The sequence below is a fragment of the Cupressus sempervirens genome, chromosome 1 (genome assembly GCF_028749045.1).
Source record: "Cupressus sempervirens isolate cs-2001-9-10 chromosome 1, ASM2874904v1, whole genome shotgun sequence".
NCBI classification, from domain to species: Eukaryota; Viridiplantae; Streptophyta; class Pinopsida; order Cupressales; family Cupressaceae; genus Cupressus; species Cupressus sempervirens.
In genome coordinates this window covers 856,926,424-856,950,081 of record NC_143118.1, presented here as the reverse complement: position 1 = coordinate 856,950,081, position 23,658 = coordinate 856,926,424, and positions in this window count along the sequence as shown.

The following is a 23,658-nucleotide window of genomic DNA, read 5'->3' as shown; positions in this document are numbered from 1 at the left end:
TGAACAAGGGAAGTCTTAGAGAGCATAAGTTGTTCTTGACTTGGTTCACACAGTTCTAGTAGGTCCCTTTTTAGTGATATTAGTTAGCAAGGGTCACTATGTCTTCACTTTAATTGATGACTTTTTATGCTACAGATGGGTCTACTTTCTTAATCACAAGAATGAAGTGTTTGATAAGTTTCTATCTTTAAAGAGTCATGTTGAAAAGAAATCAAGGAAATCCATTAAGGTTCTTCATATGGATGATGAAAGTAGTTATGTGAACTCAAGACTTAGAGACTTGTGTGAAATTGAGGGTATTGATCTTTAGAATCCTATGCCATTTAGTCCACAAAAGACAAGTGTTGTAGCAATAAGGATTAGAACTCTTAAGTCAATAGCAAGTTGCATGATTCAAACTAAGTCTCTTGATCCATCACTTGAAGTCAAAGCTATAAGTAGTGCCAATCACATCCTTAATAGCTCTCCTCATAATGTCTTAGATGGAATGACTCCTTTTGAGGCATGGTGTAGAAGGAAACTAGTTTTGAAACACTTTAGAGTTTTTGGTTGTCTAGCATGGGCACTCATATCTTCAAGGGAATGCAAAAAACCACCACCAAGGACTTGTACTTTCATTGGATATGATGAAAGTGTTAAGGCATATAGACTTATGGGTCCTAAGACTCATGAGATATTCATAGAGAGGAATGTTCACTTTGAGGAAAGTTCACCTAGCTTATCCTCTAATCCTCTCCATACTTCACACATTGTGGAAACTGATACTGACAATAATGATAGTGATTCAATAGGTTTAGATATGGGGGATCCTATTTAAAGATGCAGAACAAGGTCATAGCATTAACACATTCCACATGCATACATTGCTTCAATGATAGGTCTATGTAATTTAGTACAATTGGGTACACCTTATCTTTTGGTTCTAGCATTAGGGGATGACTACATAATAGATATTTCAAGTTTGTTTGTGGAGTCCTACATAGTAGATTTGGGAGGCATCATTGATGATATGCATCTTCTCTTTGATGAAGAAGATCCTTCTTCATTTGTTGCAAGGGAACACTTTGACCCTCTTGTTCATTCTCTACATGATTAGTCTTACAAGGTTGATATGATTGTGGATCCTTATGTACAATAGTTGCAAGAGGCCTCTTTATCATTCGAGGAGACAATTGTCTCTTTGGGATATGTTTTACATCCATCCTTACTAGATCTAAACATGTTCTTTTTAACAATATTGGAAGGGGCAACCATTAGTATCAACACAAGGATAGTTGAGTAGGTTTTAGAGATACCATTCATCTTTAGGGTTCTTTCTACACATTGGGGAAGCATCTTATATATACCTATGACATTGTTTCTTTCTAATGGGAGCAATATTATTTAATAATCATGGATCAACTTCTACATTCATCTTGGATCAGGTATCACTGATTGACATTCTACATTTTGGGGGGGGGGGGGGGGGACTACCTTGTCTCCTTTCTTCTTCTTCTTCTTCTCTCTTATGGAAGGGAATATTTCCTCTTATGGGTTTTTTTTTTTCTCATACTTTTTCATTGTATATACATGATGCGTGGTGTAATGAGGGGGTCTTAATTACTCCATCCATCTATGTATCTTGTTTTTTCATCTCTATTTTTGGGGGAGGGTTTTTCCCATGAGGTTTTCCCTCTTTGTCAATTTTCAAAGAGATTGCATTTCATTTATATATGGATACCTAACATGGCCTAGTAGCAGGGACCCATCATAAAGTTTCATTATAGCTTCTGTGAGCTTAAGTGCATTCCCCAAAGTTACACTTAAGGGGCGGAGGGGGCGCCAATGTTAGTGTAAATAATTAATTATTATTACGCTTTACTTAAGTTAATGTATTGTTTTATTATTTATTAGTTAGACACCTTAGAGTATGCATACTCATATGAGTTGTCTTGTTGAAAACATAGGAGTTTGCATATTTATCTAATTTGTCATGTAGACAACACAGTTGTTCACACTCTAATTAAGCACATGATGTCTTCAACATCATTTTACATGACACACCTATGTAAGCTTATCCTTTCATCAACACACTAAGTCTTGTGCTCAATGGAGGATAATCCACTCTTGGTGGACATGTGCTTAGTTGTGAGTCTTATCATTTTGTTGACTCCTAGTCATTCTAGAGGTCTTTATATTCAGACACTCCTAGTGTGTATGTACAATCAATTCATTTTTCATATTGTTATTCTAATCATACTTTATTGGTATATTTTGTGCTAGTGCTTGAGCTTCTTGATCTTTGGTGATTTTTCCCTAAGGCAAATTCTTACACATTTAATAAAGAAGATAAATAAATTGAACACATGTGCATTTTATATGGTAGACAAGTTCACATCTTTGTTAAAGTAAATATTGTTACAATAGGGATAGTATTAAATCATTTTGGGAAAGTATATATTGTCTTCCTTTCATGTAATAATGCATTATATTTCTTAATGTAATCTTAGAACCCATTTGAGCTCACTACATCAATTCTTTGTGCTTCAAAAAAATGTTATGTAACAAATTTTACTATTGCTTTGAGAGAAAATCTTTTACAAACTGATTAAGACAAATACGGTATTATAACTATTTACTTACAAGTGCCATGTAGTGGTGAGATTTTTCTAAGTAATTAATTATAGCTATAATAATAATAAAATTATATTATTATCCAATAGAATTAAAATTATTAAAAAACAATGTAATATAATATATTGATGAAAATATCCATCAAAAAATTAGTCAAGCCAAAAACAATGCAAAAAAATTGTTAGCTAAACCTATTAGATTAAGTTAAGACAAAAATTCATAAACAATATTATTATATTTTAAGAATTCAAAGTGTCCATTAATATTTAACCATATTCACTTGTGAGAATAAGTTCCATCCTCACAACTTAATGCCTTCTAATATGATGTAAGCCCCTTCTTATTAGTAGTCATTTCATTTCAATCTTGGCCAAGTGACCATTGATTATGATTTTCAATGCACTTATACGATCTACTAAGAGTCCACATGCAGTTCATAAACAAACATAACATGCCATAAAGTGAAATGATTTACCTTGTAGAAACTAAGATGTAAATCCTATTTGAGTGTCATCTAAAGTTTATTGTGGCATTGTGGGACCCTAAATGCTAGTTCTACAACCATTAGTTAGGTGGTACCTCCATATTGAGCCAATAATAAAATTTATTTTAATTAAATACAAGCATACATTTTGAGCTCCTTTCTCTAGAAGTCGGATAATTTTTTATCTAGAGCATTAGACTTATTTGATTATTAATTTTTATTTATATTTAGAAGATATCTATATATGTTTCAAATTCAAGCATTCACATTATATTCTATAAGTTTTCTAGAATTGATCTTATTATATTTGTGTAGCTTCTTGCTGTATATTTAGTAAAGATATATTTTACAAGGTGTTTATATCTTAAATAAAGGGCATAGGATTTTGTGCCTAGATTAAATATATATTTTAATAAATTTATGTAAATAATGAGTCTATGAGTATGATTATGTTTTTATTATAGCTCTTATGGATACAATCTTTTTAAAATTAACTATTATTGGTTCTCTTATAACTATTCTATTATAACTGATTAGTCTTATGACAAATACAAGCCACTACGTGGCACTTGTTTGTTTAGGAAAATGCAATGAACTCATAAAGATAAAGTTAGTTTGCATGTTATGGTGGAAGAAAGTAGATGTTTTATTTTTAATATTAAAAACAAAAGATATATAATCATATCACATTCTGACCATATTAATAATTTTTTTATAATATATTAGAATATGTAAGAAAAAAAAAGGAAAAAATATATATATCCACTAGTATATTGAAAAATAATGAATTTTTAAAAAATATTTTTAATTATTTATCAACGAATAACCATTTTATTTTTGATCATATATATTTTCTTACTATGTAAAATTGATAAGATAAAAAAGTCAAATGTATTCATTTTGGAATTATAATGTTTAATATAAAATGAGAGGTTTGAAAAGAAAGAAAAATAAATACAAACATTTTTAGTTTAAATGGGATAGAAAATAATTTCACTAAAAAGTGTATAGTTAGACAACGAGATCATTGTTAATAGACATTAATTTCTATGGACCACCAAATTACATTTCAAACTAAACATGTTGCACCATCCAAAACCGCCCATTGCTGTCCACTGTTGTATTTCAATCTTTTCAATTTATGACTGATTCATTGTATGGTTGTTGGTTGTAATCACATGCATCACATGTTTTGACTATAAATTGTAATCAAGGAGGGTTCTAGATTGATCCAAGTTCTCTATAAAAAGACATTTGTAATCATATTTTTCTCAAAGCAATACAAGTTAAGTTTATTGTGCATCAATATAAGTGTGAGTTTGTTTATGCTTTATCTTCTTTCTTGAGTTTTCCCACCAACATTGTGGTATCAGAGCTTAGTTGAAGGATATTTTAAAAGATTTCTTAAGAGTAGAAGTTGCAACTTTGAAGAGTGATCCAAATTGGTAAGGCTAAGCAACCATTCTGTTGCTAGGGCATATTTGATTCAAGGAAGGTATTTAATTTCCCTATGTTTTATATGATTTCAAGAAGGTTCTTTCTTTGAATATCTAAGAGAAAGGGTTTTAATATTAATATATTGACATCAATTGAATGAGAATAAAATAATACATTGTGTGTAACCAATTTTATAGAAGTTGTGAGAAGTGTGGTATAAAGGATTTTAAATTATTTTGGCAATGTGAGTAAATAAATCTAAGTAGAAGTATGGCCTCTAATGTATCTTATGCGCAACCTCGAATTCTAGTTCTCGCTAGTAAAAAATATGATACTTAGGCAATTAAAATGAAAATATTGTTTAGACCACAAGGGCTAATTGATATTGTTGAGATAGGTTTTGAAGAACGAAGTGATGAATCTGATTTGAATGATCACCAAAGAAAGGAATTGCAAAAAATATGAGAAAAAGATAAGAAATCTATGATGTTCATACAAACAGGGATCGAAGAATTAATTTTTCAAAGAATTAGAAATGTAAGTTAAACTAAACAAGATAATGTTCAACTAATTTTATGAATATTGTCAATCAAATCAAATTAAATTGTGTATATTTGTCCGATCAAAAAGAAAAGATTTAACATGAACAAATTTTCACAATGATTCATAGTAGAGAGATGCATATTCTTCATTCGATTGTGTGCCATATTTTTGTGTCAATGTTTCTGATCACACTCAGTGATCCATCATTAGGATGTGAAGAAGTAGAGGAGAAAATATCTTAAGAAGTTTGCCAAGCAAGTTTGATACTGTTGCATGGTAACAATTGAGGAAACTAAAGATCTATCATTGTTGTCTTTAGATGATTTGTTTAGATCATTACTTGCACATGAATCTAGGGTGAATAAGAATACTGACACTGTTGTGATGGGGAGCTTAATCAAACTTAGAAGTTTATTCGATGTGATTTCCTCCATATTGTCTCTATGGGGGTTTCGAGGCAGCGCTCTCAAGATGGGGTCAAACGGACATTAATTTCTACCAATCACTAGACTACATTTAAAACTAAACTTTTTGCACTGTCCACAATTGCCATTGTCATCCACTATTGAATTTTAATCTTTTCAATTTATGATTGGTTCATTGTATGGCTGCTGGCTGTAATCACATACATCACTTGTTTTAACTGTAAATTGCAATAAAGGAGGATTTTAGATTGATTCAAATCCTCTACAAAATGACATTTGTAATCAGATTTTTCTCAAGGCAATACAAGTTGAATTTATTGTTTATCAATATAAGTGTGAGTTTGTTTATGTTTTATCTTGTTTCTGTCTTTGCCCACCAACAATCATATCTGCATAATAAGATAAAAGCCAATGACTTGACAAAATCCAATTTGATCAAAATGGATGAATTATTGATTTCCATTTTAATAAAATTATTATATTATTAAACATTATTTCTTCAATTATGACGACACTGGCTCGTAAAAGAGTATTTTTTATCGGACCATTTGGTGCTTTGGATGTTTTGCATTCTCCCCCACCGAGAGCCCTGAAAAACTTGTCAGATTCCTGACTGAAACATCAAAGTCTTAAAACGTTAAATAATTTTAAAAAAATGTTTCTCTTTTCTACTAACTTCAGTATCATCGGAAGTATTTTGTATCTACTGGTTGAATCTTCCGCAGCAAGGTGGCACATTAATCATGATATATACACAGAGCCGTAAAAGGTATGGAAAACATGGGAAACGATGTTGTTCTCGACGATAAACATAGTAATCATACGCGTTCTGATTTAGGAGCCACAGATCCAATGTTTTCAGAATATCTTTTACTTCTTTGTCAAAATCACAAAAGAGTGCAGCTCATAGCATCAATATTCTCGATGAAATATGGCTCGCGTTCTTTGCTTATTATTATCAGTTGTTTTACTTGTATGCTTTCTTATATAAATAAATTAGAAAATGACTTACAAACACTTGTCTAGCCATCATATTGTTATCCCAGCAACATAGAGATCATTGGTAAGAAACAAATTAACGATGAGGGTGGTCTATAAGAGATGTCGTGATTAGCAAAGCACAACTTGCGTACATTAAAGTTCGTCCGAATCCAATGTCATTCAACACTAGTTATCGTCTTATCATCCTTTTAAGTTTATGGGTATCTTCACATTTCGAAGTTCTTCAATACTCAAAATATTATCTTATACGTAGCAGACGAGATGGTATTTCTTAAAAACGATGATGGATTGAAAGCTGTTTAGCCCATCTGATCCCAAATAAAGAAACACAATCTAAGATATTCTCCTTTCGTCCTTTTGTTACCTTTATTATGAATAGTTTGCTCTTGTTAAGGGTCTATTTGACTGGCAATATAAAAATGGGAATAGGAATATTTATTCTTGAATAGAAAATGTGGTTACATATTCTTATTCTTGTTTGGTTCACCCAAAATTTGATGTGGAATTCACGGACTCAAAAATTTATGTTTTCTAAAATTAAAAAAAATAGAATAGGAATATGTATTCCTATTCCACCTATCTAGGTGGAATAGCAAATCCTCATTTTTGGGCCAAAATTGGAATACATATTCCAATTTTATTCTCATTCAAATTCTGTTTTGGTGCATCCAAACAAAGAATTCAAAATTTTAACAATATACATGTGCCTATTCCACTTGTATTCCTAAGTACTTGTCTATGGAAGAAAAGCTTTCCATCATTGAAGATGGCTATTGATGATGATATAGACATATTGGTATTGAATATAATATACCATGGTGGCAAAACTATGTTCTAGTACAGACCAATACCAACTAAAGAAATTATGGATGAACATCCCAAGTACTACATTGCTAGACCCAATATTTTTTGAGCTCCATGGTTTGTGGTGAGTCAAGAGGCCACACTGATGCCCGACAAAAATTATTTGGTTGTTCCCAAGAACACAATCAAGTATTTGCTAAAGAAGCATAAAACCAAAAGGGATAGAGCCTCATTAGGTACACCTCCTACTATGAAGAAATCTCCAAATTTAGCATTGAGAAGAGTGGCAACAATACACCCAAATGATCTAATGGATTTATTTTTGACAAGAAACCCAATGGTGCCAAGTTGGGTTGTATGCCTTTAGCCAAATTGAAAGTATCATCAAAATTGTTCCTGAGCTCTTTCTATAAAGTCAATAAAATAAAGGAACTATATTTTCCTTATTGTGAAAAATAAATCACAAATTCAAAAATTTTTACCTAGCAACAACTAATACTGAACAACAAACTTGCTTGGCACAAGAGGGTGCCAAGGGATAGGAGGATAGTGTCGAGTGGACTCAGCACATGAAGAATCCAAGTGACTCAACACTATGTGCAACTTGGCACAATGTATGCTGAGTGTGCTTGGTAGTAAGGGATGTTGAGTGAGCTTGGCAATAGAGGATGCTGAGTGAGCTTGGTCACATTTACAAAGTGATGCTCAACAAGAGAGTATGCTAAGTGAGCTCGGCACTAACAACAAAGATGAAACCTAGTCAAAGATTAGATCAATTGGGCAGTATAATAGATTGCCATTAAAACATAGAGAGCCAAAGGATGAAGATTTCAACTATGAACTTCTCAAATGCAAAATACTATGCAATGATGAATAGAAGAAGGGAACAAAATAGTTTAGTATGCTTGCTTGCTTTCTATTCAAATAATATAAAATTATTACAAAACCTTAGAGCATTCGATTTCAACCAAAAAATCCTAAAATCTTCAAACTGATAAAGCTTGAAAGTTCAAACTTAACTTCAAACTTATAGCTCTAATGGCTACATACAACAATGCCTAGAGAAATCACTACTTCTTAGGTCAAATTAATAGAAAGTAAAGAATGACAAAAGATCCAACACGTGCAATTGCAAACATGAAACTAAAATCCTTTTGTCTTCTAAACTTTGACTTGGTATGTTGACCGATTTCCTTCTTTCCTCTATTTTTTTGCACTTTTCTGCTCTACAATTGATCCAAATCCTCTACTGATTGAATTGATCAGATTCATTCATTTTGTCTCTTGGTAAAAATATTTTTCCTCTCATTTCGAATTCAAACTCACCTAATTGCATTCTATATTTCTAACCATTGTGTAGGTTGTTAGGGTAGTAGGTGGGCATTTGGCTCTAGGGGCAACCACCTATGCATTAAATATTTCAACACTCCCCCTTTGTCCTAAGCCAAATAAAAAAAAGATCACTCCTAATACAAATCAAGTACACCAAGACTCTCTCTTAAGTGCACAAAAGTTTCAGTGCCTAAAGGCTTAGTAAATATGTTTACTGGCTACTACTCAGACTTGCAAAATTCTATTTTGATATGCCATTCTCCACCAACTCCTTGATGAAGTGATATCTTATCTCTATATGCTTGCTTCTCTCATGGGATTCTTATATAGTGCAATTGAGAAGATGTCACAAAATATTGTGGTTCATCCTCTTGCCTTTCATTTAAATTTGTCAAGATCCAAAGACCTTTAACCAAATAGCTTGGCATGCTACTACATTTGCTACTATGTATTCAACCTCTACTATAGATTGAGCAACAATATGTTGCTTCTTGCATGCCCATGAAATTGCACCCGATCCCATATGGAACATGTATTCAAAAGTGCTCTTCCTATCATCTAAACTTCTAGTCCAATCACTATCTATGTAACCAACAAACTTGAAATTATTTTCTGTAGTATACAAGATCCTAAATCCCTTGGTACCATTCATATGCCTTAGGATTCTCTTTCCTGCTTGTCAATGGGAATCCTTTGGTGTTTTCATAAATCTAAAAATCAAACTTACTACATGCATTATGTGTGGCCAAGTTACAGTCAAATACATAGAACTTCCAATCATACTCTTGTATAGTGTTGGATTTATACTTTTGCTACAATTTTCTTTGCTCAACTTCAAACCTACTGCTATTGGTGTTTGGGCTACCTTATTGTAATGCATTTTGAATCTCTCTAAGATCTACCTTGCATATTTTTTTTGAGAGATGAAGATGCCATCATGTATTTTTTTTACTTCTATGAATATAAAGTACTTCAAAAGACCTAGGTCTGTCATTTTAAATTCATTCTTCATGGCTTCCTTGAACACACCAATTAGAAAATTTTCATTTCTAGTGAAGATCAAGTCATCAACATATAAGACAACAATCAACACATTACCATTTTCTACCTTGATGTATAGTGTGGGCTCACCATCACTTTTGCTAAACCCATTACTGATCAAATATGAGTCAATCCTACTATACCATGCCTATGGAGCTTGGTTGATCCCATATAGAGATCTCTTCAATTTATACATTTTGTGTTCTTCACCTACAACTTCTTATCCAGGTGGCTACTCCAGATTAACTTCTTCCTTCAATACACCATTCAGGAAGGCAAACTTTACATCCATTTTATATGTCTTCTATTTATGTTGGGCTACAATTGCTATGATGGCATGCATGGTTTTTTATTCTTACAACTGGGGCATATGTTTCATCATGATCTCTGCCATACTATTACTTGTACCCTTTGACCACTAATCGTGCCTTATGCCTATCTATCTTTCCTTTAGCATTGCACTTGGTCTCGTAAAACCCATTTCATTCCAATTACTTATTTCTTGGGAGGCAAAGTAGTTAACTCCCATGTCTCATTTCTTTGAATAGCATCTATTTCCTCATCCATAGCTTTACACCATTTCTCTTGATTCAAAACTGACTCAAAATAAATTGGATCACTATGAAAAATTAATACAAAATTTACACTCTCATCATAATTTTCCTCATACCTTTCATCTTAGTATATTTCCTGTACACTTTTATTCTTTCTTGGAAATAAGGAGGAAAGAGTGAGGAATTTTTAGTATTATTGTTGCTACTATTTTGCATACTAGCTTGGGGCTATCTTGATGTGCTTGGAGCTATTTCTTAACTTGTTAAGGGCTGCTTCCCTTTTCGCCTTTGTCTATAATCCATGTTAGCTACCCCATTTTCTTGCTGATCACTAATCTCATCTTATTCCTCTTCAATAGTAGGTGCTTTACTTGAAGTGCTTGAGGATTCATCTACCGAGCCATCCCATGACTAATTTTCAAAAAAATTTACATCTCTTGAAATGATGATCTTCTTGGCAATCAGATCATATAGCTTATAGGCTTTTGATTTTGAGTTGTACCTCTGAAGTATCTAGCTTTGGCCTTTATTCTTTAGGCACATGTGCATATGCTACACATCCGAACACTCTGAAGTGTTCAACTATCCATCTATTCCTTGATTGAGTGTCAAGAGGTATCTTGTCATGAATTGATTTTGTAAGACACCTATTAATAAGATATACTACTATTGCTACAGCTTCTCCTCAATATTCAATTGGGAACCCTTTTGCTTTCATCATGCTTCTTGCCATTTCAACAATAGTCCTATTCTTTCTCTTAGCCACTCCATTTTTCTATGGAGTATAGCTAGCTGTAAGCTCTTTTCTTATGCCATTTTTTCTACAAAAAATTACAAACATATTGGAGGCATACTCCCCTCCTCTATCTGATCTAAGGACCTTAACATAGTGTCCACATTCTTTTTCAGCTAGGGCTTTAAATTCAAAAAATTTATCAAATGCTTTAGATTTTTTTTTCAAAAAATACACCCATGTCCTATGACTAAAATCATCTATGAATGTCATAAAATAAGTACCCCTCTCAATAGAAGTAGTTTTCATAGGGCCTACCAAATCAGAATGCACCAATTCTAATGGTGCTCTAGCTCTTCTAGAATTTTTAGAATTAAAGGGTAGCCTATGTTGCTTACCCAAAATGCAAGCCCCACACTTGTCATAAGAGTCTAGTATGCTTGGAAAACTATCTACCATTCTTTTCTTGGAAAACAAATTTAAACCAGAAAAACCAAGATATCCATACCCGAGATGCCAAAGTTTGGAGGGGTATTCAATTACACTCCTAAGAGTTAATTGCTGATGTACTGCGATACATGCATGCTTGGGAGGTGCAACACTGGCTTGAGAAGAGAAACATGTCTCTATCTTCAATGATAATATTTAGTTCTTTGTCATTTGGACTACTATAAGTAATCTATTACTCCCATCCTTCTCATAAATGAAACACTTTTCATTTTCCATCAGCACCTTGTATCCATTTTGAATGAGTTGTCCAACACTCATCAAGTTATGCTTCATGCCGGGGACAAAATACACATTCTATATTTCCTTCCTCTCACCTTGCTTAGTGTGGACCATGATAGATCATTTTTCGACTATGGTAATGGTTCCATTATTTCCCATCTTAGTTTTAGACTTAAAAGTATTATCAATGAAAGAGAATAAACTTTCATTACCACTCATGCAATTGCTACAACCGTTGTCTAGGTACCACACCTCAGGGCTTCCTTCTTCACTGATGTTACACATGATGAAGGCTATGGGATTGTTTGCATTTCCCATGTTATCATTAGCCACATTAGCATTTTTCTTTGACTAATCACTTTGCTTCTTCTAGCATTCACTTGCATAATTCTCATACTTATGACAGTAGTAACATTCAACATTGTTCTAATTAGAGTTGTAATTATTCTTACCTCCTCTAGAGCTATTCTAAGGGGTGCTTGCTCCTTTTTAGTTGCTTGCTCATCCTGAGCTTTTTGCACCAGAATTCCTTTGACCATTCCTTCCATGACCTCTACTTCTTAAGCCTCTACTAAGCCATTTCTTCTTCTCCCCCTACCTCTTGAATTTTCTTGAGCCTTGAAAGATTGCTCTTTTAAAGTTGTTGTTGATCTATTTATGTAGTGCTCATGGGTTTGAAGAGTTTCCATCAACTCATCCATGGTCAACGTGGTGAGTTCCTTTGCCCCTTTAATAGTCACAACAAGATTTACATATTTTTTAGGTAAACTCCTTAGTATCTTTTCCACAATCCTTTGCTCTACATAATCTTCTCCATTTGATTTGAGCTGGTTTATCAATGTGGAGATTTGTAAGCTAAAATCTGCAATAGGTTCACTATCCCTCATCTGAAGGTTCTCAAACTCTCTTCTAATCATTTGTAGATTCACTAATCTAACCTTATCAGTCCCCTTGAAGTTTTTCTCAAGGATATCTCATGCTTTCTTTGCATAATTTGCTGCTACAATCTTGGGAAAAACTATCTCTGCTATTGTTGCCTCAATCAAACTTAATGCCTTTGCATCTCTTCTCCTTAACTCTTTTAGTTGAGTCTTCTAAAAGTTTGTGAAGGCAACATACAATTTTGGGACTATAACATCATTGAATCCATTGATCACAAACTCACACAAACCATTAGCTACCATTATGGTTTTCATCTTCTTTACCCATGTATCATAATTCTATCCATTAAAAGATGGTGGCTGCTATCATATCTTTCTTGCATATCTTGCCATGTCAAATATCCCAGAAAATAAATTCCCTAACTCTCTATGGATGTTGGGCCTCAAAGCCCTAATACCATGTGAAAATAAATCACAACTTCAAAATTTTTTGCTCGGCAACAACTAATGTTGAGTGGTAGACTTGCTCAATAGAAGAGGGTGTCAAGTGATAGGAGGATGGTGTTGAGTCACTCGAGTTCATCATGTGTCGAGTCCACTCAACATTGTCCTCCTATCACTTGGCACTCTATTGTGCCGAGCAAGTCTTCCACTCAGTATTAGTTTTTGCTAAGCAATTTTTTTTGATGTTGTGATTTATTTTACACTTATTTCCATTATAGCCAAAATCAGAAATCCCATCCTGCATGATCTCCTTAGCCACCTCAAATCCATCTCCCTAACTATGCTTTTCCTGAGGTTGATAGCTAAGTGTTAGCAAAGACCAAACAAAATGTTAGTTTCAAATAGCCTACAAAAGAAGATATAATATACTATACACTAGTAAATTGCTCATCTGAGAGTGATTAATACTACCTAAGCTTGTTGGTGAATATCCACCCACTAATTCAATCATTGTGCTATTATGTGTTCTTTGATGGAATAAGTCAGAACATATAGATACTTGTTTTTAAATGATGGATTATAATAAATTGAATAAGCTTATATATAAATCCCAAGTTATTTTCACAACTACAAGATCCAACCAAAAGCAATTTTTTTTTGCCTAGCTACATATCGAAAGAAGCTATCCTAAGGACTAGTAGGTGTAACATTATGTATTGAACCTTTTCTGAAACCTAAAATTTGCTATATTTTAGCTCAATTTAGCTAATTGATGGTTACAAATATGTGGGCTATGTGGAAACACTATATTGTAGCTCCCAATTAATTTTCTTGAATACTCTCTCACAAATTGAAGAATTGTTCTTTGCAGGTGATGGGATTCATAGGTTCACATGAGGGGATAAAAATGAACTCCACCTTAACCTAATTAATATTATGCCTAAAAATTAAGAGGCTGACATATTAGGAACATTGACAAAAAATTTAGGGGAAGATGCCACTTAAAACTGCAACTTACAAGATATTATGTATCCAACTAAAAAAGCACACACACATCCAAAACTGATAACTAACTAAAATAAAACAAGCTATACAAAAATATGGTGAAAGGATTTTTGTAAATCCTCTGCATCCTCTCAAGTGACATTATCCACACCAAATTGGTCCCATTGGACCTTATATTGGATAAACTGGCTTGTGTTGAGTCGTGGATAAACCTTGTACAAAGTCCATGCTAACAACTTGACATTTATACTGCAAAATCTCATTTGGGTAAAAAAATCTTGCCAAATGGACATATTGAACTTTAACACATCGATATTCTAAACACTATGCAACATATTCTATCACATCCCATTTGAGTCTTGACCAAAAGTGTAGAGGTCTCAAATCAAGTATCATCTTGTTTACCCTTGAGTGCCCTGAAAATGGAGTGTAATGCATCTCATCAAGAACTACTTTCCATAACCCTTCACTGTCAGGAGCATATATCCTATTCTGGTACTTAAGCACACCATCATCATCTATGATGTCCCCATTTTAGCATATAGTTTAAATAATAAATTAATATTTTTATATAAATTAATATTAATAATGATATTAAAATAATAATATTTTATAAAGTAATATCACATTATAATCATATAATAATATTATACATATCGTATAATAATCTAATTATGATTAAGATATGTAGCAACATACTACAATCTAATAATATAGTTGATATATTATTAAATTAAAATATATTATAATATAAATATAAATATAATATATTTTGTGATATTAATATACATATACATATTAATAATAATTTATATAATTTATATATAATTAATATAATAATATAATATATAATCATTAAAATAATATATAATTAATAATTATCTTATTAATATATCTAATACAAAAAGGCACAACTCTTTGAGTATAGTCATATATATCAACACATCAAAAGAGACAGAGATCATCAGAGAGAAAAGATGGAAAAAAAGGTATACAACAAAAAAAAAGGGTCATTACAAATGGTATCAGAGCATAATCCTGCCATCCAGTGTGTAGGAGCTTATGGAAACTTTAAAGAAATTATTAAGAATAAAGCAAAGAATCTTAACTCGCTTGCACGAGCTCAGAATTGTGTAATATTGAGAACATATCAAACATCATCACAATTTACCACAGTTTCTGGAGTAAAGACATGCCCTTGTAATTTATCAAGCTGGACGCTGTAGGCAGACAATTTCTAACCTATGCAAAGTTTAAATGTGGCTAAAGGTTTCGAATAATGTAAATGGAAGGCCCAGAGAAGATTTAAGAAAATAGAGGAGAGGAACAATTCTTAGATTTGTGCAAAAGAATCAAAGAATCTTATATGCATGTTTTTTAAGAATGGATTGTTGAAATCAATTCAAAAATGGAAAAGAACAATGCAATCTTTCATGAAAAGCCACAAGGAATTTCCGCGCTGGCCAAATCGAACGTTTTATGTTTAGCGGAGCCAAAATCAAATCAGCGGTGCAAAAACAAAACTAAAAGTTCAGTCGGTAAAAACAACAGTAGTCTGCCCCAAATATTCCTGCAGAAGCTTGGGTAGGCTGATCCAGGCTATAGAGACAATGTCGATAGGCTACCTGAAGATTTTTGCAATCTCCAATCACTTGAACACATGGAGTTAAGTTCATGTGTAATGTTATCCTGATCACTACCTAGCAGATTTGGAGTCCTGAGAAAACTTCGACACCTAGACTTGTCTTCCTGCAAAAGGTTATCTTCACTGCCAAACAGCTTTGGGGGTTTGGGTAATTTGTAGCATCTAGATATGTTTTCATGTGTAATGGTATCATCTATGAAGAATCAACTATTGTAGTCACTGATTATTAATAGCTTATCATAAATGATTATTAAACTGCTGAAAATAAATTCTCAGCTAATATCGAAAAATAACACAACTGCAACTTCACTTATAAAATACGGAAAGAAATGCGCAACACAATGAACACAATATTTTCGGACAAATTGTCCTTGGCAAAACCCCTAAGGGAAAAATAGTTCTATAGATGAGGAATTATATTAAACTTTAGCAAATCAAGAGATACAAAATTCCTTGCCTCACACTAGCAGAACTCTGACAACCTCCTAATTTCTCTCGCTGATATTCCTCACTGCTATCCCCTCGCTAATATTGCGCCCTTGCTAACACTGCAAGACAATTTGCTATCACTGCAAATTGCTTCTCCAAAACTTCATGTTCTCCAAATGCCCCCTTGACCTCCTTTTATACTAATCCTGTTGGTAAACCAACAGCCGAGATTGATTTACAATCGACGGTTGAGATTAAGACAACTTGACAGCCAACAATAGAATTGGTTGCAAGGTGTCCAAAAGGGAATCACTAAAATTAGTAAATAATTATCCTTGCAACAACTATTTACTACTTCTCGGCAAGTGGACAAACAGCTGTCCAAACTACCCATAACTAATGCTGCTATACATAGATAAGGATGAACAGCTATCCAAGCTACCCATAAATACTACTGCTATTTTTGAGTAAAAAATAATAGCTGTCCAACTAACAATAATTAACACTTCCTCTTAGCGAGGAAGCTGTTCTGCAGGACACCCATCTTATCTCTAAAAAAGATAAATTTGGCCTTTCCCAAAGCCTTTGTCAAAATGTCTGCTACCTACTCCTCTATAGGTATGTACTATAGCTGAACAACTTTCCTTTGTACACAATCTCTGATGAAGTGATATCTGATATCTATATGTTTAGACCTATCATGAAACACTGGATTCTCAGACAACTTGATGCAACTCTGATTGTCACAATGTATCACAGTAGTCTCAACCTTCTGACCAAACAAAGCTGCTAACAACTTCTGAAGCCATATAGCTTCACATGTCACCATGCTAGTTGCTATGTATTATGCTTTTGCTGAACTTAGAGCCACAGACTTCTGCTTCCTGCTGAACCAAGATACAACTCCTGATCCCAAGCTGAAACAACACCCTGAACTGCTCCTTTTGTCTATTGTACTTCCTGCCCAATCTCTGTCAATATAGCCTATCAACCTGATACCTTCACCTCAAACATATTTGATCCCATACTTGACTGTACCATGCAAGTAATGTAGCACATGCTTAGCTGCTATCTAATGCATTCTCTTTGGTTCAACCATGAACTGACTAAGAGAGTTTACTGAAAATGCTATATCTGGTCTAGTATTGACCAAATACATAAGTGAACCAATCAACTATCAATATAAAGTGGGATCTACATCTTTCTCCTTAGATGTATCTACCTTCCTCCAATTCGTGATCATGGGTGTAGATATGGCTTTGCAATCCTCCATCCCAAATTTCTTCAAGATTTCAATGCAATATTTCCCTTGACCAAGGAAAATCTCTCCATCTGTCTGCCACACTTCCATGCCTAGAAAGTAGTGCATAAGTTCTAAATCCTTCATCTCAAACTCTTCTACAAGGTTCCTCTTGCAATCCACTATGAGCCCTAGTGAACCTGTAAGAAATAGGTCGTCCACATAAAGAACAAGAATGAGAATCTCACCCCCAACCATCAAGTAGTAGAGGTTAGCATCTGCTTCACTCTTCAAAAAGCCCATTTTCTACAAGTATGTATCAATGCGCTCATACCACACTCTAGGATCCTGCTTGAGTCCGTACAATGCTTTCTTCAATCTGCACATGTGGGTCTCTTTGTTGTGTGCTACAAAGCCTTTTGGTTGTTCTATGTATACCTCCTCCTTCAACTCACTATTAAAGAATGCTATCTTGACATCCATTTGATGGATTTTCCATCCCATCTGTGCTGCAAGTGAGATTATAGCTCGTATAGAAGTATACCTAGCAACTAGAGCAAATGTCTCCTCATAGTCTATTTCCTCCTTCTTAGAGAACCCCTTTGCCACGAACCTCACATTGTATTTCTCAATTCTACCATCTGCACCATGCTTTATCTTATAGATCCAGCGAGATCCAACTACAACCCTATTTGTTGGTCTAGGTACTACCTCCCACACATCATTCTACATTATTGAAGAATATTACTCAACCATAGCATCTCACCATACCTAATTTTTTGTAGCTTCCTGATAGCTAGAAGGCTCACTATCTACCAACTGACTAACTAATGCCACATAGTCATTAAACTTGGTTGGTTGTCTTCGCTGTCTAGTACTCTTCCTAGGAGCTCCCACAAACTCCTGAGTATCCCTTTGTGTATCTGGAACCACATGGTTCCCATTGCCAACTGTAGAGGATGAAATGTCAACCTCTAAGTCTTCTAGATGCATTTCTTGTTGCACCCGTTGCTCCATACTCTGTGAATCTTCACTAACTGAGTCTACACTCGTACTGGTAACTGTACTTGAGCTTTGTTGCCCTTGACTTGGTCTTGGAGCTTCTATTGGCTGCTCACTCTGATCATCTGCTGGCAAATCTCTGGATCTCCTGAATGCCTTGTCCTCCATGAACTTGACATACCATCTAACAATAATTCTTTTAGTCCCTAGAATGAAAATCCTGTATGCCTTTGAGGTCCCACTATACCCAACAAAGTACCCCCTCTCTGCAGTCTGATCTAACCTAGTACATGTATCTCCAGGAATATGACAATATGCCAAACTCTCGAATATCCTGAAGTGACTAACATCTAACTTCTTCCCTGTGAAAGCCTCCTCTGGTGTCATCTTCCCTAGCACCTTGTGTGGAACTCTATTCTGAATGTAGACTACTATATTACACGCCTCTAGCCATAAGTAACAGGGCATGTTTTGGTCATGTAGCATAGCTCTTGTTGTCTTCGATATAGAACAATTCTTCCTCTCAGCAACTCCATTCTGCTGTGAATTGTAAGGAACAATCCATTCTCTCTTAATTCCTTCTCTGGTGTAGAACTCCTGGAAGACATTTCCTTTTTACTCACCTCCATTGTCTGACCGAAGAACCTTTATCTTCTTTCCTATCAAGCTCTCCACAAGAGCCTTGAACTCTTGGAATCAACTGAAAACCTCATCCTTAGTCTTCAAGAAGTATATCTAGGTCTTTCTAGAGAAATCATCAATAAAAGTAACATAGTACTCATATCCTCTGAGAGATTTCGTTGACATTGGTCCACAAACATCTGAATGTACTAGATCAAGAACACCCTTAGATCTGGTGTCACTCTTTGGAAAAGATGCTTTTGCAAACTTCCCCAACACACATCCCTTACATACATCATCATGCTCTATGCTCACCTCTGGAACACCTGTCACTGTCTCACGAAGCAATCTAAGTGCTCCATGATGAATATGGCCCATCCTCCTATGCCATAGCTCTCCAAGATCTCTAGGATTATTTTTTCTCATAAGTGCCTTAGGAGTATCAAACTACAATCTATAAAGGCGACCACTCCTAACTCCAATAGTTATGGGTGATTTCCAGTCCTTGTGCTTAATCAACACATGTGTCCCTCTAAAGAGTACATTATACCCCCTATCTTGAAGAACGGATACAAAAATCAAATTCATACCTAAGCCTGGCACATATAACACATCATGAAGTGGAATTATCTTTCCATTCTCCCTCTGAAATTGAACAGTCCCTTTCCCAACAGGGTTGAGTTTGGACAAGTTTCTCATAGAAATCTGGATGTTGGTGTCCTCCTCCTTGTAACTCGAGAAGTACTCTCTAACTCCTGTCATATGAAATGACACCCCACTATCTATATAACAAACACACTATGAGGTTGAGCTAACCATACAAGCTATGAGTGCAAACTCATCTTCCATTCTACTGGAGAGTTCTTTTGCACTTGCTAAAGCTGCCACCTGCTTCTTAACCTTGTTCCTCTCTGGGAAATCACTGACATAGTGGCCAAACTCGTGACATCCAAAGCACTTGACCTTAGAAAGGTCCTTCTTCTTCTTTTCACTTTGTGAATTTGATCCTTGGCTAGATCCCTTCTTTGCTTTCCCTTTACCCGCTAGGGAAACGTTCTCTTGTTCCACCTCATTTTTTTGACTCTTGTTAGGCCCATTGACAAGACTTAGTCTAAACTCCTCCTGAGTGAAATCAGTCCATAGTCGATCCCAACTCGGTAAAGTATCTCATCTACTAACAACTTGAACAAAGACACTCTATTGTTTAGTAAACCCATTTAGGGCTATTCTCACTAGCTCATCATCACTAGGGCTATCTCCAACAGCTGCTAACTCATCCTTGACAAGTCTAAGCCTTGTGAGGTAACTTGTGATGTCTTCTCCCTGATTCATTTGAGTGTTCTTTAGCTTCTCTCTAAGAATCAACTTCCTATTGGTGGTAGCATTCCGGTATAGATTCAGAATGGCGTCCCACATCTTCTTCATTGTATCTAGCTCAAAGATATGTGGAACAATATGATCCTTGACACCATCAAGGATTATCCTCCTTGCCTTGGCATCGTCCTTCCTATATGCTGCAAGCTATGTTGTATCCATTGGTACAGGTACAACACTGGTAGCATTATCCTTGATACCATTCTCTTCCAACAATAAAGAAATTCTGGCCTTCCAGACACCAAAATTTGAGGCACCATCCAATCTATCCTGATCTCTTAAACCAGCTGAAGCCATCTCAAGGGTTTAAAGCAATAATAAATCTAAGGAGATTAAAATTTCTTTCCTAGGGGGAAACTCTTCTACCCTTAACAATGCTCTGATACCATGTGAAAAATCAACTATTGCAGTCACTAATTATTAATCTCCTATCATAAACGATTATTCAGCTAATATCAAAAAATAACACAACTGCAACTTCACTTATAAAATACCAAAAGAAATGCGCAACACAATGAACACAATATTTTTCAAAAAATTGTCCCTGGAAAAACCCCTAAGAGAAAACTAGTTCTAGGAATTTTGTCAGTTAAAGCCTCTGTCAAACAGATTTCCATTTAGTTATCTATGCAGCTACTATAGACAAAGAATGAGCATTGAATAGTGGTCCCTTAATGGTGGAGGGAAGTTATTTGAGTGTTTGGGATTAGACGAAAATATCCATCTACAAGAGCATTGTGCATATCCAGGCACAAAAGTAGAAGAACGAATTGAGGTTTCATTTAAGGGTAGCTTTGCCCATAGACCGAGCAACCTTTTAGTTGTTTTCTTCAAAAAAATTTAGTCCCTCCTTTGATTTGCAATTTCACGATGATTTGGCCGGGTTGAGTGCATGCAGTCAATTTTGGCAGGAGGGGTGATTTACTTAGGACAATGCACAAGGTATGCTTAATTCACATTTTCCCTTTCATTTATATATAGAAATGTATATTTATGAAATTCAAACATCATGATAATTTAGATAGTTTCAAACATTCGATATATGTTTAAAAAATGGTTATTACATGAATGATACTATATTCATGGAGATCAATGTGGTCACTCAAGAGTGAAATAACTAATTTCAAATATTATGTTAATTTATAATATTGTTATGAAATATGTTGAGAATATAATTGAGTATAAATACATATTCCTAGTATCACTATTTTCTATTCCTTTGCAAGGAGACATTATTCAAAATATTTGCAACCTATTACATAGTGGGTAGGGAGTGTGCATAGGGGGAGGAGTAAATCGCTCGCATTGTGGCAAATGATTCCCAATATGGATTGAGGTCTAAGGGAGCTCCAAAGCCAAGTGTGTCCAAACTCAGAGTCATAGTAAATCTTCCATCCACATTAAAATAAAGTATGTTCCTAGTGGGTAGGGAGTGTGCACAGGGGGAGGAGTAAATTGGTTGCGTTGGGGCAAAATTAATCCCAATATGGACTAAAGTCTGAGGGATCCCCAAGCTGAGCATGTCCAAACTTAGAGCAGCAGTAAATCTACCATCCACTATGGAATGATACACCCTATTATACCACTAGTTATGGAAAATATTTATTTCCAATCTAACTTTTGATTTTGAGACAGGTGATAGGAGCACGACATTCATAATCAAGGTATACTATATATCTACATCATGTCTTCATGTATCAGTGTGTTTGCTTTGTGTCTTCTTCGTGTCTTCATGCACTCTTGTCTACTTAGTGTTTGCATCATGTCTTCATGCATTAATATGTCTACTTTGTGTTCTCAATCATATGTTTTTGTACATGTTATTGTATACTAACATGTTTACTTTACAAGCGCCTAACACATATGCAAGAAAAAGAATAAATCCATAATATGAATAAATGAAGATCAAATCATTGCTTGAGGACAAGAAAATTTGAGAGGGGAGGACTGTGATGTCCCCATTTTAGCATATAATTTAAATAATAAATAAATATTTTTATATAAATTAATATTAATAATTATATTAAAATAATAATATTTTATAAAGTAATATCACATTATAATCATATAATAATATTATACATATCGTATAATACTCTAATTATGATTAAGATATGTAGCAACATGCTACAATCTAATAATATAGTTGATATATTATTAAATTAAAATATATTATAATATAAATATTAATATTAATACAAATATGAATTATAACAAATAAAGATAAATAATATTAAATATATGTGGTATACATATAGTGGATATATTTCAAATATGTATAATAATATAAAATTCTTTAATTTAATAATATATTAATATAAGATTACATTATATTATTTCAATTAATAATATAATATTATAATAATCTTATTAATATTAATAATAATTTATATAATTTATATATAATTAATATAATAATATAATATATAATCATTAAAATAATATATAATTAATAATTATCTTATTAATATATCTAATACAAAAAGGCACAACTCTTTAAGTATAGTCATATATATATCAACACATCAAAAGAGATGAGAGATCATCAGAGAGAAAAGATGAAAAAAAAGGTATACAATAAAAAAAAAGGTAAACTAGAGAATGACCAGAAAGGGTCATTACATCATCAAAAGAGTAGTCATCAAATCATGAATCAAAGGCGTTGGTGTCCAAAATTGACTTCAGACATTTATAATGAGTATCTCTAAGAAGGTATTGAAGAATATACTCTCTCATACAAGTTTGAGATGTAGTGATAGTGGTGATATACCTACTATAACTAAGTGCATCTGTTACCCTATTCTCGTTTCCATAAATATACTCAATATTGAAGTTGTATTCACTAAGGAATCCAAGACATCACCTCTTCCTAGAATTTAGATAAGGTTGAGTGAAAATATATCTCAATGCCATATGATCAATTCTAATCTCAAATGGCTTCCCCAATAAGTAATGCCATCACATTTGCAAAGCATGTACTATTGCAACAAACTCTAAATCATGTAGAGAGTGATTCACTTCATGTTGTTTAAGCTTCCTAGACTCATAGGCAACAACCTTTCCATCCTACATCAATACACCTCTAAGCCCATCTCCTAAAGCATCTAATGTGACAACAAAGTATCTATTAGGATCTGGTATAACCAAGATAGGAGTTGTAGTAAGCTTTTTCTTAAGCAACTGAAATCTTTCTCACATGCTTCTATCTACTCAAATATTTTACCCTTTCACTACAGAGATGTGATTGGTGTTGCTATGCTGAAAAATCCCTTAATAAATTTCCTGTAATACCCAACAAGACCCATAAAACTCCTAACTTT